The sequence below is a fragment of the Schistocerca nitens genome, chromosome 2 (assembly GCF_023898315.1).
Source record: "Schistocerca nitens isolate TAMUIC-IGC-003100 chromosome 2, iqSchNite1.1, whole genome shotgun sequence".
NCBI lineage: Eukaryota > Metazoa > Arthropoda > Insecta > Orthoptera > Acrididae > Schistocerca > Schistocerca nitens.
Genome location: NC_064615.1, coordinates 42,208,954 through 42,230,459, shown reverse-complemented (window position 1 = coordinate 42,230,459; position 21,506 = coordinate 42,208,954). Strand labels below are relative to the sequence as shown.

At 52.7% G+C, this 21,506-nt stretch overlaps 40 non-coding genes across 40 annotated transcripts; 25 read left to right on the top strand and 15 right to left on the bottom strand.

Moving 5' to 3' along the window:
• Positions 1-2: 2 nt before the first annotated feature.
• Positions 3-74, bottom strand: Trnap-agg (transfer RNA proline (anticodon AGG)). The gene has a single exon. It is a non-coding gene; the product is annotated as a tRNA-Pro (tRNA).
• Positions 75-562: 488 nt separating this feature from the next.
• On the top strand, positions 563-635 carry Trnav-cac (transfer RNA valine (anticodon CAC)). Its single transcript has one exon. It is a non-coding gene; the product is annotated as a tRNA-Val (tRNA).
• A 158-nt stretch (positions 636-793) lies between these two features.
• On the top strand, positions 794-866 carry Trnav-aac (transfer RNA valine (anticodon AAC)). The gene has a single exon. It is a non-coding gene; the product is annotated as a tRNA-Val (tRNA).
• A 184-nt stretch (positions 867-1,050) lies between these two features.
• On the bottom strand, positions 1,051-1,122 carry Trnap-agg (transfer RNA proline (anticodon AGG)). Its single transcript has one exon. It is a non-coding gene; the product is annotated as a tRNA-Pro (tRNA).
• Positions 1,123-1,610: 488 nt separating this feature from the next.
• Trnav-cac (transfer RNA valine (anticodon CAC)) lies at positions 1,611-1,683 on the top strand. The gene has a single exon. It is a non-coding gene; the product is annotated as a tRNA-Val (tRNA).
• A 158-nt stretch (positions 1,684-1,841) lies between these two features.
• Positions 1,842-1,914, top strand: Trnav-aac (transfer RNA valine (anticodon AAC)). The gene has a single exon. It is a non-coding gene; the product is annotated as a tRNA-Val (tRNA).
• Positions 1,915-2,098: 184 nt separating this feature from the next.
• On the bottom strand, positions 2,099-2,170 carry Trnap-agg (transfer RNA proline (anticodon AGG)). The gene has a single exon. It is a non-coding gene; the product is annotated as a tRNA-Pro (tRNA).
• A 488-nt stretch (positions 2,171-2,658) lies between these two features.
• Positions 2,659-2,731, top strand: Trnav-cac (transfer RNA valine (anticodon CAC)). The gene has a single exon. It is a non-coding gene; the product is annotated as a tRNA-Val (tRNA).
• A 158-nt stretch (positions 2,732-2,889) lies between these two features.
• On the top strand, positions 2,890-2,962 carry Trnav-aac (transfer RNA valine (anticodon AAC)). Its single transcript has one exon. It is a non-coding gene; the product is annotated as a tRNA-Val (tRNA).
• Positions 2,963-3,146: 184 nt separating this feature from the next.
• On the bottom strand, positions 3,147-3,218 carry Trnap-agg (transfer RNA proline (anticodon AGG)). Its single transcript has one exon. It is a non-coding gene; the product is annotated as a tRNA-Pro (tRNA).
• A 488-nt stretch (positions 3,219-3,706) lies between these two features.
• Trnav-cac (transfer RNA valine (anticodon CAC)) lies at positions 3,707-3,779 on the top strand. The gene has a single exon. It is a non-coding gene; the product is annotated as a tRNA-Val (tRNA).
• Positions 3,780-3,937: 158 nt separating this feature from the next.
• On the top strand, positions 3,938-4,010 carry Trnav-aac (transfer RNA valine (anticodon AAC)). The gene has a single exon. It is a non-coding gene; the product is annotated as a tRNA-Val (tRNA).
• A 184-nt stretch (positions 4,011-4,194) lies between these two features.
• Trnap-agg (transfer RNA proline (anticodon AGG)) lies at positions 4,195-4,266 on the bottom strand. The gene has a single exon. It is a non-coding gene; the product is annotated as a tRNA-Pro (tRNA).
• A 488-nt stretch (positions 4,267-4,754) lies between these two features.
• Positions 4,755-4,827, top strand: Trnav-cac (transfer RNA valine (anticodon CAC)). The gene has a single exon. It is a non-coding gene; the product is annotated as a tRNA-Val (tRNA).
• Positions 4,828-7,377: 2,550 nt separating this feature from the next.
• On the bottom strand, positions 7,378-7,449 carry Trnap-agg (transfer RNA proline (anticodon AGG)). Its single transcript has one exon. It is a non-coding gene; the product is annotated as a tRNA-Pro (tRNA).
• A 488-nt stretch (positions 7,450-7,937) lies between these two features.
• Trnav-cac (transfer RNA valine (anticodon CAC)) lies at positions 7,938-8,010 on the top strand. The gene has a single exon. It is a non-coding gene; the product is annotated as a tRNA-Val (tRNA).
• Positions 8,011-8,168: 158 nt separating this feature from the next.
• On the top strand, positions 8,169-8,241 carry Trnav-aac (transfer RNA valine (anticodon AAC)). Its single transcript has one exon. It is a non-coding gene; the product is annotated as a tRNA-Val (tRNA).
• A 184-nt stretch (positions 8,242-8,425) lies between these two features.
• Trnap-agg (transfer RNA proline (anticodon AGG)) lies at positions 8,426-8,497 on the bottom strand. The gene has a single exon. It is a non-coding gene; the product is annotated as a tRNA-Pro (tRNA).
• Positions 8,498-8,985: 488 nt separating this feature from the next.
• Positions 8,986-9,058, top strand: Trnav-cac (transfer RNA valine (anticodon CAC)). Its single transcript has one exon. It is a non-coding gene; the product is annotated as a tRNA-Val (tRNA).
• A 158-nt stretch (positions 9,059-9,216) lies between these two features.
• On the top strand, positions 9,217-9,289 carry Trnav-aac (transfer RNA valine (anticodon AAC)). The gene has a single exon. It is a non-coding gene; the product is annotated as a tRNA-Val (tRNA).
• A 183-nt stretch (positions 9,290-9,472) lies between these two features.
• On the bottom strand, positions 9,473-9,544 carry Trnap-agg (transfer RNA proline (anticodon AGG)). The gene has a single exon. It is a non-coding gene; the product is annotated as a tRNA-Pro (tRNA).
• Positions 9,545-10,032: 488 nt separating this feature from the next.
• Trnav-cac (transfer RNA valine (anticodon CAC)) lies at positions 10,033-10,105 on the top strand. Its single transcript has one exon. It is a non-coding gene; the product is annotated as a tRNA-Val (tRNA).
• A 158-nt stretch (positions 10,106-10,263) lies between these two features.
• Trnav-aac (transfer RNA valine (anticodon AAC)) lies at positions 10,264-10,336 on the top strand. The gene has a single exon. It is a non-coding gene; the product is annotated as a tRNA-Val (tRNA).
• Positions 10,337-10,520: 184 nt separating this feature from the next.
• Positions 10,521-10,592, bottom strand: Trnap-agg (transfer RNA proline (anticodon AGG)). The gene has a single exon. It is a non-coding gene; the product is annotated as a tRNA-Pro (tRNA).
• Positions 10,593-11,080: 488 nt separating this feature from the next.
• On the top strand, positions 11,081-11,153 carry Trnav-cac (transfer RNA valine (anticodon CAC)). Its single transcript has one exon. It is a non-coding gene; the product is annotated as a tRNA-Val (tRNA).
• A 2,549-nt stretch (positions 11,154-13,702) lies between these two features.
• Positions 13,703-13,774, bottom strand: Trnap-agg (transfer RNA proline (anticodon AGG)). The gene has a single exon. It is a non-coding gene; the product is annotated as a tRNA-Pro (tRNA).
• Positions 13,775-14,262: 488 nt separating this feature from the next.
• Positions 14,263-14,335, top strand: Trnav-cac (transfer RNA valine (anticodon CAC)). Its single transcript has one exon. It is a non-coding gene; the product is annotated as a tRNA-Val (tRNA).
• Positions 14,336-14,493: 158 nt separating this feature from the next.
• Trnav-aac (transfer RNA valine (anticodon AAC)) lies at positions 14,494-14,566 on the top strand. Its single transcript has one exon. It is a non-coding gene; the product is annotated as a tRNA-Val (tRNA).
• Positions 14,567-14,750: 184 nt separating this feature from the next.
• Positions 14,751-14,822, bottom strand: Trnap-agg (transfer RNA proline (anticodon AGG)). The gene has a single exon. It is a non-coding gene; the product is annotated as a tRNA-Pro (tRNA).
• Positions 14,823-15,310: 488 nt separating this feature from the next.
• On the top strand, positions 15,311-15,383 carry Trnav-cac (transfer RNA valine (anticodon CAC)). Its single transcript has one exon. It is a non-coding gene; the product is annotated as a tRNA-Val (tRNA).
• Positions 15,384-15,541: 158 nt separating this feature from the next.
• On the top strand, positions 15,542-15,614 carry Trnav-aac (transfer RNA valine (anticodon AAC)). The gene has a single exon. It is a non-coding gene; the product is annotated as a tRNA-Val (tRNA).
• Positions 15,615-15,797: 183 nt separating this feature from the next.
• On the bottom strand, positions 15,798-15,869 carry Trnap-agg (transfer RNA proline (anticodon AGG)). The gene has a single exon. It is a non-coding gene; the product is annotated as a tRNA-Pro (tRNA).
• A 488-nt stretch (positions 15,870-16,357) lies between these two features.
• On the top strand, positions 16,358-16,430 carry Trnav-cac (transfer RNA valine (anticodon CAC)). Its single transcript has one exon. It is a non-coding gene; the product is annotated as a tRNA-Val (tRNA).
• Positions 16,431-16,588: 158 nt separating this feature from the next.
• Trnav-aac (transfer RNA valine (anticodon AAC)) lies at positions 16,589-16,661 on the top strand. The gene has a single exon. It is a non-coding gene; the product is annotated as a tRNA-Val (tRNA).
• Positions 16,662-16,845: 184 nt separating this feature from the next.
• Positions 16,846-16,917, bottom strand: Trnal-aag (transfer RNA leucine (anticodon AAG)). The gene has a single exon. It is a non-coding gene; the product is annotated as a tRNA-Leu (tRNA).
• A 488-nt stretch (positions 16,918-17,405) lies between these two features.
• Positions 17,406-17,478, top strand: Trnav-cac (transfer RNA valine (anticodon CAC)). Its single transcript has one exon. It is a non-coding gene; the product is annotated as a tRNA-Val (tRNA).
• A 158-nt stretch (positions 17,479-17,636) lies between these two features.
• Positions 17,637-17,709, top strand: Trnav-aac (transfer RNA valine (anticodon AAC)). The gene has a single exon. It is a non-coding gene; the product is annotated as a tRNA-Val (tRNA).
• Positions 17,710-17,893: 184 nt separating this feature from the next.
• Trnap-agg (transfer RNA proline (anticodon AGG)) lies at positions 17,894-17,965 on the bottom strand. The gene has a single exon. It is a non-coding gene; the product is annotated as a tRNA-Pro (tRNA).
• Positions 17,966-18,453: 488 nt separating this feature from the next.
• Trnav-cac (transfer RNA valine (anticodon CAC)) lies at positions 18,454-18,526 on the top strand. The gene has a single exon. It is a non-coding gene; the product is annotated as a tRNA-Val (tRNA).
• Positions 18,527-21,078: 2,552 nt separating this feature from the next.
• Positions 21,079-21,150, bottom strand: Trnap-agg (transfer RNA proline (anticodon AGG)). The gene has a single exon. It is a non-coding gene; the product is annotated as a tRNA-Pro (tRNA).
• Between the last annotated feature and the right edge of the window lie 356 nt (positions 21,151-21,506).

Sequence of the window (21,506 nt, the reverse complement as noted above, 5' to 3'; positions counted from 1 at the left end):
TAGGGCTCGTCCGGGATTTGAACCCGGGACCTCCTGCACCCTAAGCAGGAATCATACCCCTAGACCAACGAGCCCTGTGACAGCGCGAGCGCCAAATATTCCAGCAAACTGCGTCCCTCGAAGTCGTCCAGGGTGCTCTTTGAGTCTGGTGCGGCTGGCGGGATGGGGGAGGTGCTCTCTGCCGGCAGTGCTGTTCTTCGACAGACTGTGTAGCGACACAATGGGTCATGGGCAGCACCCTTCTCGGAGGTGCCGTGGCCCGCGGTCGGCGGCCTTCCAGGGCTATTGACATCTTCATGTAAAGCTGCTGCTGGGCTCGCACTGCCTGCTGCTAAGGAGGTGATTGTTTTTGCTAATGTGACTTGCAATAACGACTGCGCGAAACGCCGCTATCTCGTTCGGGATGCTACGACAGACACCCTCTCGAGCACCCCGAAGACTTGTTGAGCCCTCGGCAGCGATGGGTTTCAGGCTGTCAAAAGAACTATGGTGTGTGCATGCGCGGGCGAAAGAAAGGCTGAGGCGCCTTCGAGTGTACAAGGATGGAGTGAGCGTGTCCGTCGTTTCCGTAGTGTAGCGGTTATCACATCTGCTTCACACGCAGAAGGTCCCCGGTTCGATCCCGGGCGGGAACAGCATTTTCCTGCCTATGTCGCATACTACTCCAGTGAGCCACGTCATGTGTGGATCTGCTGCATGTACCTTCTTCATGCAAGTGCCGCATTTATTGAATTTTTAAGTTACGATGGCAACCTTGTTACAAGTTGTCTGTGAAGCAAGCCTGAAAGCAGTAGTTTCCGTGGTGTAGCGGTTATCACGTCTGCCTAACACGCAGAAGGTCCCCGGTTCGATCCCGGGCGGAAACACTTTTTCATCACTTTAAACCGACAAGCATTTGCTACGATCTGTACCGAAACCTTGGTAATCACCTTCATACGTCGGACCAGAGGGTCAGTTCCTTAGAGCAAATATGAAATTAGCTTTACATTGACGGGCAGCTTTTTGCGCTGACTCAGCCACCGACGTGCGACCAGTTTGCACAAAACGCTAGGGCTCGTCCGGGATTTGAACCCGGGACCTCCTGCACCCTAAGCAGGAATCATACCCCTAGACCAACGAGCCCTGCGACAGCGCGAGCGCCAAATATTCCAGCAAACTGCGTCCCTCGAAGTCGTCCAGGGTGCTCTTTGAGTCTGGTGCGGCTGGCGGGATGGGGGAGGTGCTCTCTGCCGGCAGTGCTGTTCTTCGACAGACTGTGTAGCGACACAATGGGTCATGGGCAGCACCCTTCTCGGAGGTGCCGTGGCCCGCGGTCGGCGGCCTTCCAGGGCTATTGGCATCTTCATGTAAAGCTGCTGCTGGGCTCGCACTGCCTGCTGCTAAGGAGGTGATTGTTTTTGCTAATGTGACTTGCAATAACGACTGCGCGAAACGCCGCTATCTCGTTCGGGATGCTACGACAGACACCCTCTCGAGCACCCCGAAGACTTGTTGAGCCCTCGGCAGCGATGGGTTTCAGGCTGTCAAAAGAACTATGGTGTGTGCATGCGCGGGCGAAAGAAAGGCTGAGGCGCCTTCGAGTGTACAAGGATGGAGTGAGCGTGTCCGTCGTTTCCGTAGTGTAGCGGTTATCACATCTGCTTCACACGCAGAAGGTCCCCGGTTCGATCCCGGGCGGGAACAGCATTTTCCTGCCTATGTCGCATACTACTCCAGTGAGCCACGTCATGTGTGGATCTGCTGCATGTACCTTCTTCATGCAAGTGCCGCATTTATTGAATTTTTAAGTTACGATGGCAACCTTGTTACAAGTTCTCTGTGAAGCAAGCCTGAAAGCAGTAGCTTCCGTGGTGTAGCGGTTATCACGTCTGCCTAACACGCAGAAGGTCCCCGGTTCGATCCCGGGCGGAAACACTTTTTCATCACTTTAAACCGACAAGCATTTGCTACGATCTGTACCGAAACCTTGGTAATCACCTTCATACGTCGGACCAGAGGGTCAGTTCCTTAGAGCAAATATGAAATTAGCTTTACATTGACGGGCAGCTTTTTGCGCTGACTCAGCCACCGACGTGCGACCAGTTTGCACAAAACGCTAGGGCTCGTCCGGGATTTGAACCCGGGACCTCCTGCACCCTAAGCAGGAATCATACCCCTAGACCAACGAGCCCTGTGACAGCGCGAGCGCCAAATATTCCAGCAAACTGCGTCCCTCGAAGTCGTCCAGGGTGCTCTTTGAGTCTGGTGCGGCTGGCGGGATGGGGGAGGTGCTCTCTGCCGGCAGTGCTGTTCTTCGACAGACTGTGTAGCGACACAATGGGTCATGGGCAGCACCCTTCTCGGAGGTGCCGTGGCCCGCGGTCGGCGGCCTTCCAGGGCTATTGGCATCTTCATGTAAAGCTGCTGCTGGGCTCGCACTGCCTGCTGCTAAGGAGGTGATTGTTTTTGCTAATGTGACTTGCAATAACGACTGCGCGAAACGCCGCTATCTCGTTCGGGATGCTACGACAGACACCCTCTCGAGCACCCCGAAGACTTGTTGAGCCCTCGGCAGCGATGGGTTTCAGGCTGTCAAAAGAACTATGGTGTGTGCATGCGCGGGCGAAAGAAAGGCTGAGGCGCCTTCGAGTGTACAAGGATGGAGTGAGCGTGTCCGTCGTTTCCGTAGTGTAGCGGTTATCACATCTGCTTCACACGCAGAAGGTCCCCGGTTCGATCCCGGGCGGGAACAGCATTTTCCTGCCTACGTCGCATACTACTCCAGTGAGCCACGTCATGTGTGGATCTGCTGCATGTACCTTCTTCATGCAAGTGCCGCATTTATTGAATTTTTAAGTTACGATGGCAACCTTGTTACAAGTTGTCTGTGAAGCAAGCCTGAAAGCAGTAGTTTCCGTGGTGTAGCGGTTATCACGTCTGCCTAACACGCAGAAGGTCCCCGGTTCGATCCCGGGCGGAAACACTTTTTCATCACTTTAAACCGACAAGCATTTGCTACGATCTGTACCGAAACCTTGGTAATCACCTTCATACGTCGGACCAGAGGGTCAGTTCCTTAGAGCAAATATGAAATTAGCTTTACATTGACGGGCAGCTTTTTGCGCTGACTCAGCCACCGACGTGCGACCAGTTTGCACAAAACGCTAGGGCTCGTCCGGGATTTGAACCCGGGACCTCCTGCACCCTAAGCAGGAATCATACCCCTAGACCAACGAGCCCTGTGACAGCGCGAGCGCCAAATATTCCAGCAAACTGCGTCCCTCGAAGTCGTCCAGGGTGCTCTTTGAGTCTGGTGCGGCTGGCGGGATGGGGGAGGTGCTCTCTGCCGGCAGTGCTGTTCTTCGACAGACTGTGTAGCGACACAATGGGTCATGGGCAGCACCCTTCTCGGAGGTGCCGTGGCCCGCGGTCGGCGGCCTTCCAGGGCTATTGGCATCTTCATGTAAAGCTGCTGCTGGGCTCGCACTGCCTGCTGCTAAGGAGGTGATTGTTTTTGCTAATGTGACTTGCAATAACGACTGCGCGAAACGCCGCTATCTCGTTCGGGATGCTACGACAGGCACCCTCTCGAGCACCCCGAAGACTTGTTGAGCCCTCGGCAGCGATGGGTTTCAGGCTGTCAAAAGAACTATGGTGTGTGCATGCGCGGGCGAAAGAAAGGCTGAGGCGCCTTCGAGTGTACAAGGATGGAGTGAGCGTGTCCGTCGTTTCCGTAGTGTAGCGGTTATCACATCTGCTTCACACGCAGAAGGTCCCCGGTTCGATCCCGGGCGGGAACAGCATTTTCCTGCCTATGTCGCATACTACTCCAGTGAGCCACGTCATGTGTGGATCTGCTGCATGTACCTTCTTCATGCAAGTGCCGCATTTATTGAATTTTTAAGTTACGATGGCAACCTTGTTACAAGTTCTCTGTGAAGCAAGCCTGAAAGCAGTAGTTTCCGTGGTGTAGCGGTTATCACGTCTGCCTAACACGCAGAAGGTCCCCGGTTCGATCCCGGGCGGAAACACTTTTTCATCACTTTAAACCGACAAGCATTTGCTACGATCTGTACCGAAACCTTGGTAATCACCTTCATACGTCGGACCAGAGGGTCAGTTCCTTAGAGCAAATATGAAATTAGCTTTACATTGACGGGCAGCTTTTTGCGCTGACTCAGCCACCGACGTGCGACCAGTTTGCACAAAACGCTAGGGCTCGTCCGGGATTTGAACCCGGGACCTCCTGCACCCTAAGCAGGAATCATACCCCTAGACCAACGAGCCCTGTGACAGCGCGAGCGCCAAATATTCCAGCAAACTGCGTCCCTCGAAGTCGTCCAGGGTGCTCTTTGAGTCTGGTGCGGCTGGCGGGATGGGGGAGGTGCTCTCTGCCGGCAGTGCTGTTCTTCGACAGACTGTGTAGCGACACAATGGGTCATGGGCAGCACCCTTCTCGGAGGTGCCGTGGCCCGCGGTCGGCGGCCTTCCAGGGCTATTGGCATCTTCATGTAAAGCTGCTGCTGGGCTCGCACTGCCTGCTGCTAAGGAGGTGATTGTTTTTGCTAATGTGACTTGCAATAACGACTGCGCGAAACGCCGCTATCTCGTTCGGGATGCTACGACAGACACCCTCTCGAGCACCCCGAAGACTTGTTGAGCCCTCGGCAGCGATGGGTTTCAGGCTGTCAAAAGAACTATGGTGTGTGCATGCGCGGGCGAAAGAAAGGCTGAGGCGCCTTCGAGTGTACAAGGATGGAGTGAGCGTGTCCGTCGTTTCCGTAGTGTAGCGGTTATCACATCTGCTTCACACGCAGAAGGTCCCCGGTTCGATCCCGGGCGGGAACAGCATTTTCCTGCCTATGTCGCATACTACTCCAGTGAGCCACGTCATGTGTGGATCTACTGCATGTACCTTCTTCATGCAAGTGCCGCATTTATTGAATTTTTAAGTTACGATGGCAACCTTGTTACAAGTTCTCTGTGAAGCAAGCCTGAAAGCAGTAGTTTCCGTGGTGTAGCGGTTATCACGTCTGCCTAACACGATTGCCAATACACAAACCACGAAGCGGATCCAGGATCAGTGACTATCGGCCTTTGACCTTACTCAACAGTGACTTGAAGATTTTCACCCGGCTTCTGGCGGCACGCCTAAAGCGATCAGTACGATGTGTTGTGTCGCAGGACCAGGCATCGTTAGGTGGTGACCATAATATTCGCTCTGCATTGTGCCGATATAGAGATATGATCGCGCTAGCCACAGCTCGCCAACTGCCAGGAGTTTTGGCCTCACTCGACTTTAGCCAGGCCTTTGACAGAGTCGACCACACATTTTTGATGGAGGTACTGCGACACATGGGATATCCGGACGTCATAGTTAATGTACTGATGCGTCTCCTACGCGGCGTGACGTCCAAGGTGTTATATAATGGCCGTCTTACGCCGCCGATACAGATCCAGCGATCGGTGCGACAAGGCTGCCCTCTTTCGGCGATATTGTACGCCCTCGTCTTGGAACCACTCCTCTGCGGCCTTCGACAACGCCTGACTGGAATATCCCTTGGTGGACACACTTTTTGCTGCACTGCCTATGCGGATGATCTGGTACTCCTTCTTCGCAATAATGACGAAGTTCGTGCAGCACTGGCGTGGGTGGCGACCTACGGCGCGGCATCGGGGAGCCATCTCAATCTCCACAAATCACACGCCCTGTCTATAGGCAGAGGCCTACCCGACGAGAGTGTCGCACCGCTACGAATCAGTGACACAATCCGCTGTCTTGGCATTGATTTCACATCTGACATGAAGCGTTCAACAGCCCTTAACTACAGGCGTTTATTGAATCAGATGAGAGCAGGAATAAGTGACCACCGTCTGCGACATCTAGACCTCCTGCAACGGACACGATATGCTAACGTCTATTTGGCGTCACGTATCCCCCATTTTGCACAGATACTCCCCGTACCACCTACCCTGGCTCACCGCATGTTGGCGGTTTTGGGATCCTTTGTTAATACGGGCATGTTATTTAAGATTCGTTACGAGTCCCTAACCCTCCCGAGGAGCAGAGGGGGTTTAGGCCTTTGTCATGTTCAGAACAGAGCGAAGGCCCTGTTCGTCAGCTGTCACCTGCAACTGTGGCGACGAAGTCCGACGTGCCTCACAAGTCTCTTACTGGAAGCCTTACGACCAATCTCACTCGCACCCCCTGTGATGATATCGGACATCCCAGCACCTTTCTTCTACATTCGCCAGTTCTTCCTTGAATTAAGCTACATCCGCACCGCACTACTACCCACACGCTTGATGATGACGAGGGCGGTATATGCTGCCATGCAAATGAACAGGACGCCGAATGTGATTGAAAGCAAACATCCCAACACAAAGTGGCGCGCTGTGTGGCAGGCAGTGAATGCCACCACCCTTGATACTGACGTGCAATCTGCATGGTACGTAACTGTTAATGGGAAACAGTTGTGCCAGTCCCGCCTACATCACATCCACCTCGCTGATTCACCCTTGTGTGAAACATGCCAAGTGATTGACACGGATGAACATCGTTTCGAATGCGGGTCGGCAAAGGACGTTTGGTATTTGGTGCGTCAGATATTGGCTTTTCTCACACGCACGACTGCCGACAGGATAACTACCCGATCACTTCTTTTCCCCGATCAGATTTATTTCCCAAGAGCAAAAACGAACTCTGTGACGTGGATCAGCGGCCACGCTGTTCACTACCTCTTCGGTAATGGCGAAAAGACGGTACCCGATTTTTGGTGTTACCTCAACGAACGACATTGTGCGATCGTCAAGAACCCTAAATATAGGCAATATTTTTCTAATTTTCTTTGGAGCGCATTCCATAATCCACCTCGCAGCTGGATTATCGATGACATGAGAAGATCACCATAGCACCTCTTCCCAGTTCCTTTTTTTTTTTTTTTTTTTTTTTAATGAGATTGAACAAACAACGGAAACAACACAGCAACGAGAAGACAGTCATCGAAAAATTCGCAGCGGGCTATAGTATGGAGCATCCTTTGTCGTAACGGGACGACTTCCTATTATTCTGTTTATGTAGCCGAAGAAGAACGGCCTTCCTTTTATCCATTTGTATAAAAATATAATAAAATAAAAATAAAAAAAGCAGGAAAACAAAACAAAAAAAAAAAAAAACACGCAGAAGGTCCCCGGTTCGATCCCGGGCGGAAACACTTTTTCATCACTTTAAACCGACAAGCATTTGCTACGATCTGTACCGAAACCTTGGTAATCACCTTCATACGTCGGACCAGAGGGTCAGTTCCTTAGAGCAAATATGAAATTAGCTTTACATTGACGGGCAGCTTTTTGCGCTGACTCAGCCACCGACGTGCGACCAGTTTGCACAAAACGCTAGGGCTCGTCCGGGATTCGAACCCGGGACCTCCTGCACCCTAAGCAGGAATCATACCCCTAGACCAACGAGCCCTGTGACAGCGCGAGCGCCAAATATTCCAGCAAACTGCGTCCCTCGAAGTCGTCCAGGGTGCTCTTTGAGTCTGGTGCGGCTGGCGGGATGGGGGAGGTGCTCTCTGCCGGCAGTGCTGTTCTTCGACAGACTGTGTAGCGACACAATGGGTCATGGGCAGCACCCTTCTCGGAGGTGCCGTGGCCCGCGGTCGGCGGCCTTCCAGGGCTATTGGCATCTTCATGTAAAGCTGCTGCTGGGCTCGCACTGCCTGCTGCTAAGGAGGTGATTGTTTTTGCTAATGTGACTTGCAATAACGACTGCGCGAAACGCCGCTATCTCGTTCGGGATGCTACGACAGACACCCTCTCGAGCACCCCGAAGACTTGTTGAGCCCTCGGCAGCGATGGGTTTCAGGCTGTCAAAAGAACTATGGTGTGTGCATGCGCGGGCGAAAGAAAGGCTGAGGCGCCTTCGAGTGTACAAGGATGGAGTGAGCGTGTCCGTCGTTTCCGTAGTGTAGCGGTTATCACATCTGCTTCACACGCAGAAGGTCCCCGGTTCGATCCCGGGCGGGAACAGCATTTTCCTGCCTATGTCGCATACTACTCCAGTGAGCCACGTCATGTGTGGATCTGCTGCATGTACCTTCTTCATGCAAGTGCCGCATTTATTGAATTTTTAAGTTACGATGGCAACCTTGTTACAAGTTCTCTGTGAAGCAAGCCTGAAAGCAGTAGCTTCCGTGGTGTAGCGGTTATCACGTCTGCCTAACACGCAGAAGGTCCCCAGTTCGATCCCGGGCGGAAACACTTTTTCATCACTTTAAACCGACAAGCATTTGCTACGATCTGTACCGAAACCTTGGTAATCACCTTCATACGTCGGACCAGAGGGTCAGTTCCTTAGAGCAAATATGAAATTAGCTTTACATTGACGGGCAGCTTTTTGCGCTGACTCAGCCACCGACGTGCGACCAGTTTGCACAAAACGCTAGGGCTCGTCCGGGATTTGAACCCGGGACCTCCTGCACCCTAAGCAGGAATCATACCCCTAGACCAACGAGCCCTGTGACAGCGCGAGCGCCAAATATTCCAGCAAACTGCGTCCCTCGAAGTCGTCCAGGGTGCTCTTTGAGTCTGGTGCGGCTGGCGGGATGGGGGAGGTGCTCTCTGCCGGCAGTGCTGTTCTTCGACAGACTGTGTAGCGACACAATGGGTCATGGGCAGCACCCTTCTCGGAGGTGCCGTGGCCCGCGGTCGGCGGCCTTCCAGGGCTATTGGCATCTTCATGTAAAGCTGCTGCTGGGCTCGCACTGCCTGCTGCTAAGGAGGTGATTGTTTTTGCTAATGTGACTTGCAATAACGACTGCGCGAAACGCCGCTATCTCGTTCGGGATGCTACGACAGACACCCTCTCGAGCACCCCGAAGACTTGTTGAGCCCTCGGCAGCGATGGGTTTCAGGCTGTCAAAAGAACTATGGTGTGTGCATGCGCGGGCGAAAGAAAGGCTGAGGCGCCTTCGAGTGTACAAGGATGGAGTGAGCGTGTCCGTCGTTTCCGTAGTGTAGCGGTTATCACATCTGCTTCACACGCAGAAGGTCCCCGGTTCGATCCCGGGCGGGAACAGCATTTTCCTGCCTATGTCGCATACTACTCCAGTGAGCCACGTCATGTGTGGATCTGCTGCATGTACCTTCTTCATGCAAGTGCCGCATTTATTGAATTTTTAAGTTACGATGGCAACCTTGTTACAAGTTCTCTGTGAAGCAAGCCTGAAAGCAGTAGTTTCCGTGGTGTAGCGGTTATCACGTCTGCCTAACACGCAGAAGGTCCCCGGTTCGATCCCGGGCGGAAACACTTTTTCATCACTTTAAACCGACAAGCATTTGCTACGATCTGTACCGAAACCTTGGTAATCACCTTCATACGTCGGACCAGAGGGCAGTTCCTTAGAGCAAATATGAAATTAGCTTTACATTGACGGGCAGCTTTTTGCGCTGACTCAGCCACCGACGTGCGACCAGTTTGCACAAAACGCTAGGGCTCGTCCGGGATTTGAACCCGGGACCTCCTGCACCCTAAGCAGGAATCATACCCCTAGACCAACGAGCCCTGTGACAGCGCGAGCGCCAAATATTCCAGCAAACTGCGTCCCTCGAAGTCGTCCAGGGTGCTCTTTGAGTCTGGTGCGGCTGGCGGGATGGGGGAGGTGCTCTCTGCCGGCAGTGCTGTTCTTCGACAGACTGTGTAGCGACACAATGGGTCATGGGCAGCACCCTTCTCGGAGGTGCCGTGGCCCGCGGTCGGCGGCCTTCCAGGGCTATTGGCATCTTCATGTAAAGCTGCTGCTGGGCTCGCACTGCCTGCTGCTAAGGAGGTGATTGTTTTTGCTAATGTGACTTGCAATAACGACTGCGCGAAACGCCGCTATCTCGTTCGGGATGCTACGACAGGCACCCTCTCGAGCACCCCGAAGACTTGTTGAGCCCTCGGCAGCGATGGGTTTCAGGCTGTCAAAAGAACTATGGTGTGTGCATGCGCGGGCGAAAGAAAGGCTGAGGCGCCTTCGAGTGTACAAGGATGGAGTGAGCGTGTCCGTCGTTTCCGTAGTGTAGCGGTTATCACATCTGCTTCACACGCAGAAGGTCCCCGGTTCGATCCCGGGCGGGAACAGCATTTTCCTGCCTATGTCGCATACTACTCCAGTGAGCCACGTCATGTGTGGATCTGCTGCATGTACCTTCTTCATGCAAGTGCCGCATTTATTGAATTTTTAAGTTACGATGGCAACCTTGTTACAAGTTCTCTGTGAAGCAAGCCTGAAAGCAGTAGTTTCCGTGGTGTAGCGGTTATCACGTCTGCCTAACACGCAGAAGGTCCCCGGTTCGATCCCGGGCGGAAACACTTTTTCATCACTTTAAACCGACAAGCATTTGCTACGATCTGTACCGAAACCTTGGTAATCACCTTCATACGTCGGACCAGAGGGTCAGTTCCTTAGAGCAAATATGAAATTAGCTTTACATTGACGGGCAGCTTTTTGCGCTGACTCAGCCACCGACGTGCGACCAGTTTGCACAAAACGCTAGGGCTCGTCCGGGATTTGAACCCGGGACCTCCTGCACCCTAAGCAGGAATCATACCCCTAGACCAACGAGCCCTGTGACAGCGCGAGCGCCAAATATTCCAGCAAACTGCGTCCCTCGAAGTCGTCCAGGGTGCTCTTTGAGTCTGGTGCGGCTGGCGGGATGGGGGAGGTGCTCTCTGCCGGCAGTGCTGTTCTTCGACAGACTGTGTAGCGACACAATGGGTCATGGGCAGCACCCTTCTCGGAGGTGCCGTGGCCCGCGGTCGGCGGCCTTCCAGGGCTATTGGCATCTTCATGTAAAGCTGCTGCTGGGCTCGCACTGCCTGCTGCTAAGGAGGTGATTGTTTTTGCTAATGTGACTTGCAATAACGACTGCGCGAAACGCCGCTATCTCGTTCGGGATGCTACGACAGACACCCTCTCGAGCACCCCGAAGACTTGTTGAGCCCTCGGCAGCGATGGGTTTCAGGCTGTCAAAAGAACTATGGTGTGTGCATGCGCGGGCGAAAGAAAGGCTGAGGCGCCTTCGAGTGTACAAGGATGGAGTGAGCGTGTCCGTCGTTTCCGTAGTGTAGCGGTTATCACATCTGCTTCACACGCAGAAGGTCCCCGGTTCGATCCCGGGCGGGAACAGCATTTTCCTGCCTATGTCGCATACTACTCCAGTGAGCCACGTCATGTGTGGATCTACTGCATGTACCTTCTTCATGCAAGTGCCGCATTTATTGAATTTTTAAGTTACGATGGCAACCTTGTTACAAGTTCTCTGTGAAGCAAGCCTGAAAGCAGTAGTTTCCGTGGTGTAGCGGTTATCACGTCTGCCTAACACGATTGCCAATACACAAACCACGAAGCGGATCCAGGATCAGTGACTATCGGCCTTTGACCTTACTCAACAGTGACTTGAAGATTTTCACCCGGCTTCTGGCGGCACGCCTAAAGCGATCAGTACGATGTGTTGTGTCGCAGGACCAGGCATCGTTAGGTGGTGACCATAATATTCGCTCTGCATTGTGCCGATATAGAGATATGATCGCGCTAGCCACAGCTCGCCAACTGCCAGGAGTTTTGGCCTCACTCGACTTTAGCCAGGCCTTTGACAGAGTCGACCACACATTTTTGATGGAGGTACTGCGACACATGGGATATCCGGACGTCATAGTTAATGTACTGATGCGTCTCCTACGCGGCGTGACGTCCAAGGTGTTATATAATGGCCGTCTTACGCCGCCGATACAGATCCAGCGATCGGTGCGACAAGGCTGCCCTCTTTCGGCGATATTGTACGCCCTCGTCTTGGAACCACTCCTCTGCGGCCTTCGACAACGCCTGACTGGAATATCCCTTGGTGGACACACTTTTTGCTGCACTGCCTATGCGGATGATCTGGTACTCCTTCTTCGCAATAATGACGAAGTTCGTGCAGCACTGGCGTGGGTGGCGACCTACGGCGCGGCATCGGGGAGCCATCTCAATCTCCACAAATCACACGCCCTGTCTATAGGCAGAGGCCTACCCGACGAGAGTGTCGCACCGCTACGAATCAGTGACACAATCCGCTGTCTTGGCATTGATTTCACATCTGACATGAAGCGTTCAACAGCCCTTAACTACAGGCGTTTATTGAATCAGATGAGAGCAGGAATAAGTGACCACCGTCTGCGACATCTAGACCTCCTGCAACGGACACGATATGCTAACGTCTATTTGGCGTCACGTATCCCCCATTTTGCACAGATACTCCCCGTACCACCTACCCTGGCTCACCGCATGTTGGCGGTTTTGGGATCCTTTGTTAATACGGGCATGTTATTTAAGATTCGTTACGAGTCCCTAACCCTCCCGAGGAGCAGAGGGGGTTTAGGCCTTTGTCATGTTCAGAACAGAGCGAAGGCCCTGTTCGTCAGCTGTCACCTGCAACTGTGGCGACGAAGTCCGACGTGCCTCACAAGTCTCTTACTGGAAGCCTTACGACCAATCTCACTCGCACCCCCTGTGATGATATCGGACATCCCAGCACCTTTCTTCTACATTCGCCAGTTCTTCCTTGAATTAAGCTACATCCGCACCGCACTACTACCCACACGCTTGATGATGACGAGGGCGGTATATGCTGCCATGCAAATGAACAGGACGCCGAATGTGATTGAAAGCAAACATCCCAACACAAAGTGGCGCGCTGTGTGGCAGGCAGTGAATGCCACCACCCTTGATACTGACGTGCAATCTGCATGGTACGTAACTGTTAATGGGAAACAGTTGTGCCAGTCCCGCCTACATCACATCCACCTCGCTGATTCACCCTTGTGTGAAACATGCCAAGTGATTGACACGGATGAACATCGTTTCGAATGCGGGTCGGCAAAGGACGTTTGGTATTTGGTGCGTCAGATATTGGCTTTTCTCACACGCACGACTGCCGACAGGATAACTACCCGATCACTTCTTTTCCCCGATCAGATTTATTTCCCAAGAGCAAAAACGAACTCTGTGACGTGGATCAGCGGCCACGCTGTTCACTACCTCTTCGGTAATGGCGAAAAGACGGTACCCGATTTTTGGTGTTACCTCAACGAACGACATTGTGCGATCGTCAAGAACCCTAAATATAGGCAATATTTTTCTAATTTTCTTTGGAGCGCATTCCATAATCCACCTCGCAGCTGGATTATCGATGACATGAGAAGATCACCATAGCACCTCTTCCCAGTTCCTTTTTTTTTTTTTTTTTTTTTTTTAATGAGATTGAACAAACAACGGAAACAACACAGCAACGAGAAGACAGTCATCGAAAAATTCGCAGCGGGCTATAGTATGGAGCATCCTTTGTCGTAACGGGACGACTTCCTATTATTCTGTTTATGTAGCCGAAGAAGAACGGCCTTCCTTTTATCCATTTGTATAAAAATATAATAAAATAAAAATAAAAAAAGCAGGAAAACAAAACAAAAAAAAAAAAACACGCAGAAGGTCCCCGGTTCGATCCCGGGCGGAAACACTTTTTCATCACTTTAAACCGACAAGCATTTGCTACGATCTGTACCGAAACCTTGGTAATCACCTTCATACGTCGGACCAGAGGGTCAGTTCCTTAGAGCAAATATGAAATTAGCTTTACATTGACGGGCAGCTTTTTGCGCTGACTCAGCCACCGACGTGCGACCAGTTTGCACAAAACGCTAGGGCTCGTCCGGGATTCGAACCCGGGACCTCCTGCACCCTAAGCAGGAATCATACCCCTAGACCAACGAGCCCTGTGACAGCGCGAGCGCCAAATATTCCAGCAAACTGCGTCCCTCGAAGTCGTCCAGGGTGCTCTTTGAGTCTGGTGCGGCTGGCGGGATGGGGGAGGTGCTCTCTGCCGGCAGTGCTGTTCTTCGACAGACTGTGTAGCGACACAATGGGTCATGGGCAGCACCCTTCTCGGAGGTGCCGTGGCCCGCGGTCGGCGGCCTTCCAGGGCTATTGGCATCTTCATGTAAAGCTGCTGCTGGGCTCGCACTGCCTGCTGCTAAGGAGGTGATTGTTTTTGCTAATGTGACTTGCAATAACGACTGCGCGAAACGCCGCTATCTCGTTCGGGATGCTACGACAGACACCCTCTCGAGCACCCCGAAGACTTGTTGAGCCCTCGGCAGCGATGGGTTTCAGGCTGTCAAAAGAACTATGGTGTGTGCATGCGCGGGCGAAAGAAAGGCTGAGGCGCCTTCGAGTGTACAAGGATGGAGTGAGCGTGTCCGTCGTTTCCGTAGTGTAGCGGTTATCACATCTGCTTCACACGCAGAAGGTCCCCGGTTCGATCCCGGGCGGGAACAGCATTTTCCTGCCTATGTCGCATACTACTCCAGTGAGCCACGTCATGTGTGGATCTGCTGCATGTACCTTCTTCATGCAAGTGCCGCATTTATTGAATTTTTAAGTTACGATGGCAACCTTGTTACAAGTTCTCTGTGAAGCAAGCCTGAAAGCAGTAGCTTCCGTGGTGTAGCGGTTATCACGTCTGCCTAACACGCAGAAGGTCCCCGGTTCGATCCCGGGCGGAAACACTTTTTCATCACTTTAAACCGACAAGCATTTGCTACGATCTGTACCGAAACCTTGGTAATCACCTTCATACGTCGGACCAGAGGGTCAGTTCCTTAGAGCAAATATGAAATTAGCTTTACATTGACGGGCAGCTTTTTGCGCTGACTCAGCCACCGACGTGCGACCAGTTTGCACAAAACGCTAGGGCTCGTCCGGGATTTGAACCCGGGACCTCCTGCACCCTAAGCAGGAATCATACCCCTAGACCAACGAGCCCTGTGACAGCGCGAGCGCCAAATATTCCAGCAAACTGCGTCCCTCGAAGTCGTCCAGGGTGCTCTTTGAGTCTGGTGCGGCTGGCGGGATGGGGGAGGTGCTCTCTGCCGGCAGTGCTGTTCTTCGACAGACTGTGTAGCGACACAATGGGTCATGGGCAGCACCCTTCTCGGAGGTGCCGTGGCCCGCGGTCGGCGGCCTTCCAGGGCTATTGGCATCTTCATGTAAAGCTGCTGCTGGGCTCGCACTGCCTGCTGCTAAGGAGGTGATTGTTTTTGCTAATGTGACTTGCAATAACGACTGCGCGAAACGCCGCTATCTCGTTCGGGATGCTACGACAGACACCCTCTCGAGCACCCCGAAGACTTGTTGAGCCCTCGGCAGCGATGGGTTTCAGGCTGTCAAAAGAACTATGGTGTGTGCATGCGCGGGCGAAAGAAAGGCTGAGGCGCCTTCGAGTGTACAAGGATGGAGTGAGCGTGTCCGTCGTTTCCGTAGTGTAGCGGTTATCACATCTGCTTCACACGCAGAAGGTCCCCGGTTCGATCCCGGGCGGGAACAGCATTTTCCTGCCTATGTCGCATACTACTCCAGTGAGCCACGTCATGTGTGGATCTGCTGCATGTACCTTCTTCATGCAAGTGCCGCATTTATTGAATTTTTAAGTTACGATGGCAACCTTGTTACAAGTTCTCTGTGAAGCAAGCCTGAAAGCAGTAGTTTCCGTGGTGTAGCGGTTATCACGTCTGCCTAACACGCAGAAGGTCCCCGGTTCGATCCCGGGCGGAAACACTTTTTCATCACTTTAAACCGACAAGCATTTGCTACGATCTGTACCGAAACCTTGGTAATCACCTTCATACGTCGGACCAGAGGGCAGTTCCTTAGAGCAAATATGAAATTAGCTTTACATTGACGGGCAGCTTTTTGCGCTGACTCAGCCACCGACGTGCGACCAGTTTGCACAAAACGCTAGGGCTCGTCCGGGATTTGAACCCGGGACCTCCTGCACCCTAAGCAGGAATCATACCCCTAGACCAACGAGCCCTGTGACAGCGCGAGCGCCAAATATTCCAGCAAACTGCGTCCCTCGAAGTCGTCCAGGGTGCTCTTTGAGTCTGGTGCGGCTGGCGGGATGGGGGAGGTGCTCTCTGCCGGCAGTGCTGTTCTTCGACAGACTGTGTAGCGACACAATGGGTCATGGGCAGCACCCTTCTCGGAGGTGCCGTGGCCCGCGGTCGGCGGCCTTCCAGGGCTATTGGCATCTTCATGTAAAGCTGCTGCTGGGCTCGCACTGCCTGCTGCTAAGGAGGTGATTGTTTTTGCTAATGTGACTTGCAATAACGACTGCGCGAAACGCCGCTATCTCGTTCGGGATGCTACGACAGACACCCTCTCGAGCACCCCGAAGACTTGTTGAGCCCTCGGCAGCGATGGGTTTCAGGCTGTCAAAAGAACTATGGTGTGTGCATGCGCGGGCGAAAGAAAGGCTGAGGCGCCTTCGAGTGTACAAGGATGGAGTGAGCGTGTCCGTCGTTTCCGTAGTGTAGCGGTTATCACATCTGCTTCACACGCAGAAGGTCCCCGGTTCGATCCCGGGCGGGAACAGCATTTTCCTGCCTATGTCGCATACTACTCCAGTGAGCCACGTCATGTGTGGATCTGCTGCATGTACCTTCTTCATGCAAGTGCCGCATTTATTGAATTTTTAAGTTACGATGGCAACCTTGTTACAAGTTGTCTGTGAAGCAAGCCTGAAAGCAGTAGTTTCCGTGGTGTAGCGGTTATCACGTCTGCCTAACACGCAGAAGGTCCCCGGTTCGATCCTGGGCGGAAACACTTTTTCATCACTTTAAACCGACAAGCATTTGCTACGATCTGTACCGAAACCTTGGTAATCACCTTCATACGTCGGACCAGAGGGTCAGTTCCTTAGAGCAAATATGAAATTAGCTTTACATTGACGGGCAGCTTTTTGCGCTGACTCAGCCACCGACGTGCGACCAGTTTGCACAAAACGCTAGGGCTCGTCCGGGATTTGAACCCGGGACCTCCTGCACCTTAAGCAGGAATCATACCCCTAGACCAACGAGCCCTGTGACAGCGCGAGCGCCAAATATTCCAGCAAACTGCGTCCCTCGAAGTCGTCCAGGGTGCTCTTTGAGTCTGGTGCGGCTGGCGGGATGGGGGAGGTGCTCTCTGCCGGCAGTGCTGTTCTTCGACAGACTGTGTAGCGACACAATGGGTCATGGGCAGCACCCTTCTCGGAGGTGCCGTGGCCCGCGGTCGGCGGCCTTCCAGGGCTATTGGCATCTTCATGTAAAGCTGCTGCTGGGCTCGCACTGCCTGCTGCTAAGGAGGTGATTGTTTTTGCTAATGTGACTTGCAATAACGACTGCGCGAAACGCCGCTATCTCGTTCGGGATGCTACGACAGACACCCTCTCGAGCACCCCGAAGACTTGTTGAGCCCTCGGCAGCGATGGGTTTCAGGCTGTCAAAAGAACTATGGTGTGTGCATGCGCGGGCGAAAGAAAGGCTGAGGCGCCTTCGAGTGTACAAGGATGGAGTGAGCGTGTCCGTCGTTTCCGTAGTGTAGCGGTTATCACATCTGCTTCACACGCAGAAGGTCCCCGGTTCGATCCCGGGCGGGAACAGCATTTTCCTGCCTATGTCGCATACTACTCCAGTGAGCCACGTCATGTGTGGATCTGCTGCATGTACCTTCTTCATGCAAGTGCCGCATTTATTGAATTTTTAAGTTACGATGGCAACCTTGTTACAAGTTCTCTGTGAAGCAAGCCTGAAAGCAGTAGTTTCCGTGGTGTAGCGGTTATCACGTCTGCCTAACACGCAGAAGGTCCCCGGTTCGATCCCGGGCGGAAACACTTTTTCATCACTTTAAACCGACAAGCATTTGCTACGATCTGTACCGAAACCTTGGTAATCACCTTCATACGTCGGACCAGAGGGTCAGTTCCTTAGAGCAAATATGAAATTAGCTTTACATTGACGGGCAGCTTTTTGCGCTGACTCAGCCACCGACGTGCGACCAGTTTGCACAAAACGCTAGGGCTCGTCCGGGATTTGAACCCGGGACCTCCTGCACCCTAAGCAGGAATCATACCCCTAGACCAACGAGCCCTGTGACAGCGCGAGCGCCAAATATTCCAGCAAACTGCGTCCCTCGAAGTCGTCCAGGGTGCTCTTTGAGTCTGGTGCGGCTGGCGGGATGGGGGAGGTGCTCTCTGCCGGCAGTGCTGTTCTTCGACAGACTGTGTAGCGACACAATGGGTCATGGGCAGCACCCTTCTCGGAGGTGCCGTGGCCCGCGGTCGGCGGCCTTCCAGGGCTATTGGCATCTTCATGTAAAGCTGCTGCTGGGCTCGCAGTGCCTGCTGCTAAGGAGGTGATTGTTTTTGCTAATGTGACTTGCAATAACGACTGCGCGAAACGCCGCTATCTCGTTCGGGATGCTACGACAGACACCCTCTCGAGCACCCCGAAGACTTGTTGAGCCCTCGGCAGCGATGGGTTTCAGGCTGTCAAAAGAACTATGGTGTGTGCATGCGCGGGCGAAAGAAAGGCTGAGGCGCCTTCGAGTGTACAAGGATGGAGTGAGCGTGTCCGTCGTTTCCGTAGTGTAGCGGTTATCACATCTGCTTCACACGCAGAAGGTCCCCGGTTCGATCCCGGGCGGGAACAGCATTTTCCTGCCTATGTCGCATACTACTCCAGTGAGCCACGTCATGTGTGGATCTGCTGCATGTACCTTCTTCATGCAAGTGCCGCATTTATTGAATTTTTAAGTTACGATGGCAACCTTGTTACAAGTTCTCTGTGAAGCAAGCCTGAAAGCAGTAGTTTCCGTGGTGTAGCGGTTATCACGTCTGCCTAACACGATTGCCAATACACAAACCACGAAGCGGATCCAGGATCAGTGACTATCGGCCTTTGACCTTACTCAACAGTGACTTGAAGATTTTCACCCGGCTTCTGGCGGCACGCCTAAAGCGATCAGTACGATGTGTTGTGTCGCAGGACCAGGCATCGTTAGGTGGTGACCATAATATTCGCTCTGCATTGTGCCGATATAGAGATATGATCGCGCTAGCCACAGCTCGCCAACTGCCAGGAGTTTTGGCCTCACTCGACTTTAGCCAGGCCTTTGACAGAGTCGACCACACATTTTTGATGGAGGTACTGCGACACATGGGATATCCGGACGTCATAGTTAATGTACTGATGCGTCTCCTACGCGGCGTGACGTCCAAGGTGTTATATAATGGCCGTCTTACGCCGCCGATACAGATCCAGCGATCGGTGCGACAAGGCTGCCCTCTTTCGGCGATATTGTACGCCCTCGTCTTGGAACCACTCCTCTGCGGCCTTCGACAACGCCTGACTGGAATATCCCTTGGTGGACACACTTTTTGCTGCACTGCCTATGCGGATGATCTGGTACTCCTTCTTCGCAATAATGACGAAGTTCGTGCAGCACTGGCGTGGGTGGCGACCTACGGCGCGGCATCGGGGAGCCATCTCAATCTCCACAAATCACACGCCCTGTCTATAGGCAGAGGCCTACCCGACGAGAGTGTCGCACCGCTACGAATCAGTGACACAATCCGCTGTCTTGGCATTGATTTCACATCTGACATGAAGCGTTCAACAGCCCTTAACTACAGGCGTTTATTGAATCAGATGAGAGCAGGAATAAGTGACCACCGTCTGCGACATCTAGACCTCCTGCAACGGACACGATATGCTAACGTCTATTTGGCGTCACGTATCCCCCATTTTGCACAGATACTCCCCGTACCACCTACCCTGGCTCACCGCATGTTGGCGGTTTTGGGATCCTTTGTTAATACGGGCATGTTATTTAAGATTCGTTACGAGTCCCTAACCCTCCCGAGGAGCAGAGGGGGTTTAGGCCTTTGTCATGTTCAGAACAGAGCGAAGGCCCTGTTCGTCAGCTGTCACCTGCAACTGTGGCGACGAAGTCCGACGTGCCTCACAAGTCTCTTACTGGAAGCCTTACGACCAATCTCACTCGCACCCCCTGTGATGATATCGGACATCCCAGCACCTTTCTTCTACATTCGCCAGTTCTTCCTTGAATTAAGCTACATCCGCACCGCACTACTACCCACACGCTTGATGATGACGAGGGCGGTATATGCTGCCATGCAAATGAACAGGACGCCGAATGTGATTGAAAGCAAACATCCCAACACAAAGTGGCGCGCTGTGTGGCAGGCAGTGAATGCCACCACCCTTGATACTGACGTGCAATCTGCATGGTACGTAACTGTTAATGGGAAACAGTTGTGCCAGTCCCGCCTACATCACATCCACCTCGCTGATTCACCCTTGTGTGAAACATGCCAAGTGATTGACACGGATGAACATCGTTTCGAATGCGGGTCGGCAAAGGACGTTTGGTATTTGGTGCGTCAGATATTGGCTTTTCTCACACGCACGACTGCCGACAGGATAACTACCCGATCACTTCTTTTCCCCGATCAGATTTATTTCCCAAGAGCAAAAACGAACTCTGTGACGTGGATCAGCGGCCACGCTGTTCACTACCTCTTCGGTAATGGCGAAAAGACGGTACCCGATTTTTGGTGTTACCTCAACGAACGACATTGTGCGATCGTCAAGAACCCTAAATATAGGCAATATTTTTCTAATTTTCTTTGGAGCGCATTCCATAATCCACCTCGCAGCTGGATTATCGATGACATGAGAAGATCACCATAGCACCTCTTCCCAGTTCCTTTTTTTTTTTTTTTTTTTTTTTTTAATGAGATTGAACAAACAACGGAAACAACACAGCAACGAGAAGACAGTCATCGAAAAATTCGCAGCGGGCTATAGTATGGAGCATCCTTTGTCGTAACGGGACGACTTCCTATTATTCTGTTTATGTAGCCGAAGAAGAACGGCCTTCCTTTTATCCATTTGTATAAAAATATAATAAAATAAAAATAAAAAAAGCAGGAAAACAAAACAAAAAAAAAAAAAAACACGCAGAAGGTCCCCGGTTCGATCCCGGGCGGAAACACTTTTTCATCACTTTAAACCGACAAGCATTTGCTACGATCTGTACCGAAACCTTGGTAATCACCTTCATACGTCGGACCAGAGGGTCAGTTCCTTAGAGCAAATATGAAATTAGCTTTACATTGACGGGCAGCTTTTTGCGCTGACTCAGCCACCGACGTGCGACCAGTTTGCACAAAACGCTAGGGCTCGTCCGGGATTCGAACCCGGGACCTCCTGCACCCTAAGCAGGAATCATACCCCTAGACCAACGAGCCCTGTGACAGCGCGAGCGCCAAATATTCCAGCAAACTGCGTCCCTCGAAGTCGTCCAGGGTGCTCTTTGAGTCTGGTGCGGCTGGCGGGATGGGGGAGGTGCTCTCTGCCGGCAGTGCTGTTCTTCGACAGACTGTGTAGCGACACAATGGGTCATGGGCAGCACCCTTCTCGGAGGTGCCGTGGCCCGCGGTCGGCGGCCTTCCAGGGCTATTGGCATCTTCATGTAAAGCTGCTGCTGGGCTCGCACTGCCTGCTGCTAAGGAGGTGATTGTTTTTGCTAATGTGACTTGCAATAACGACTGCGCGAAACGCCGCTATCTCGTTCGGGATGCTACGACAGACACCCTCTCGAGCA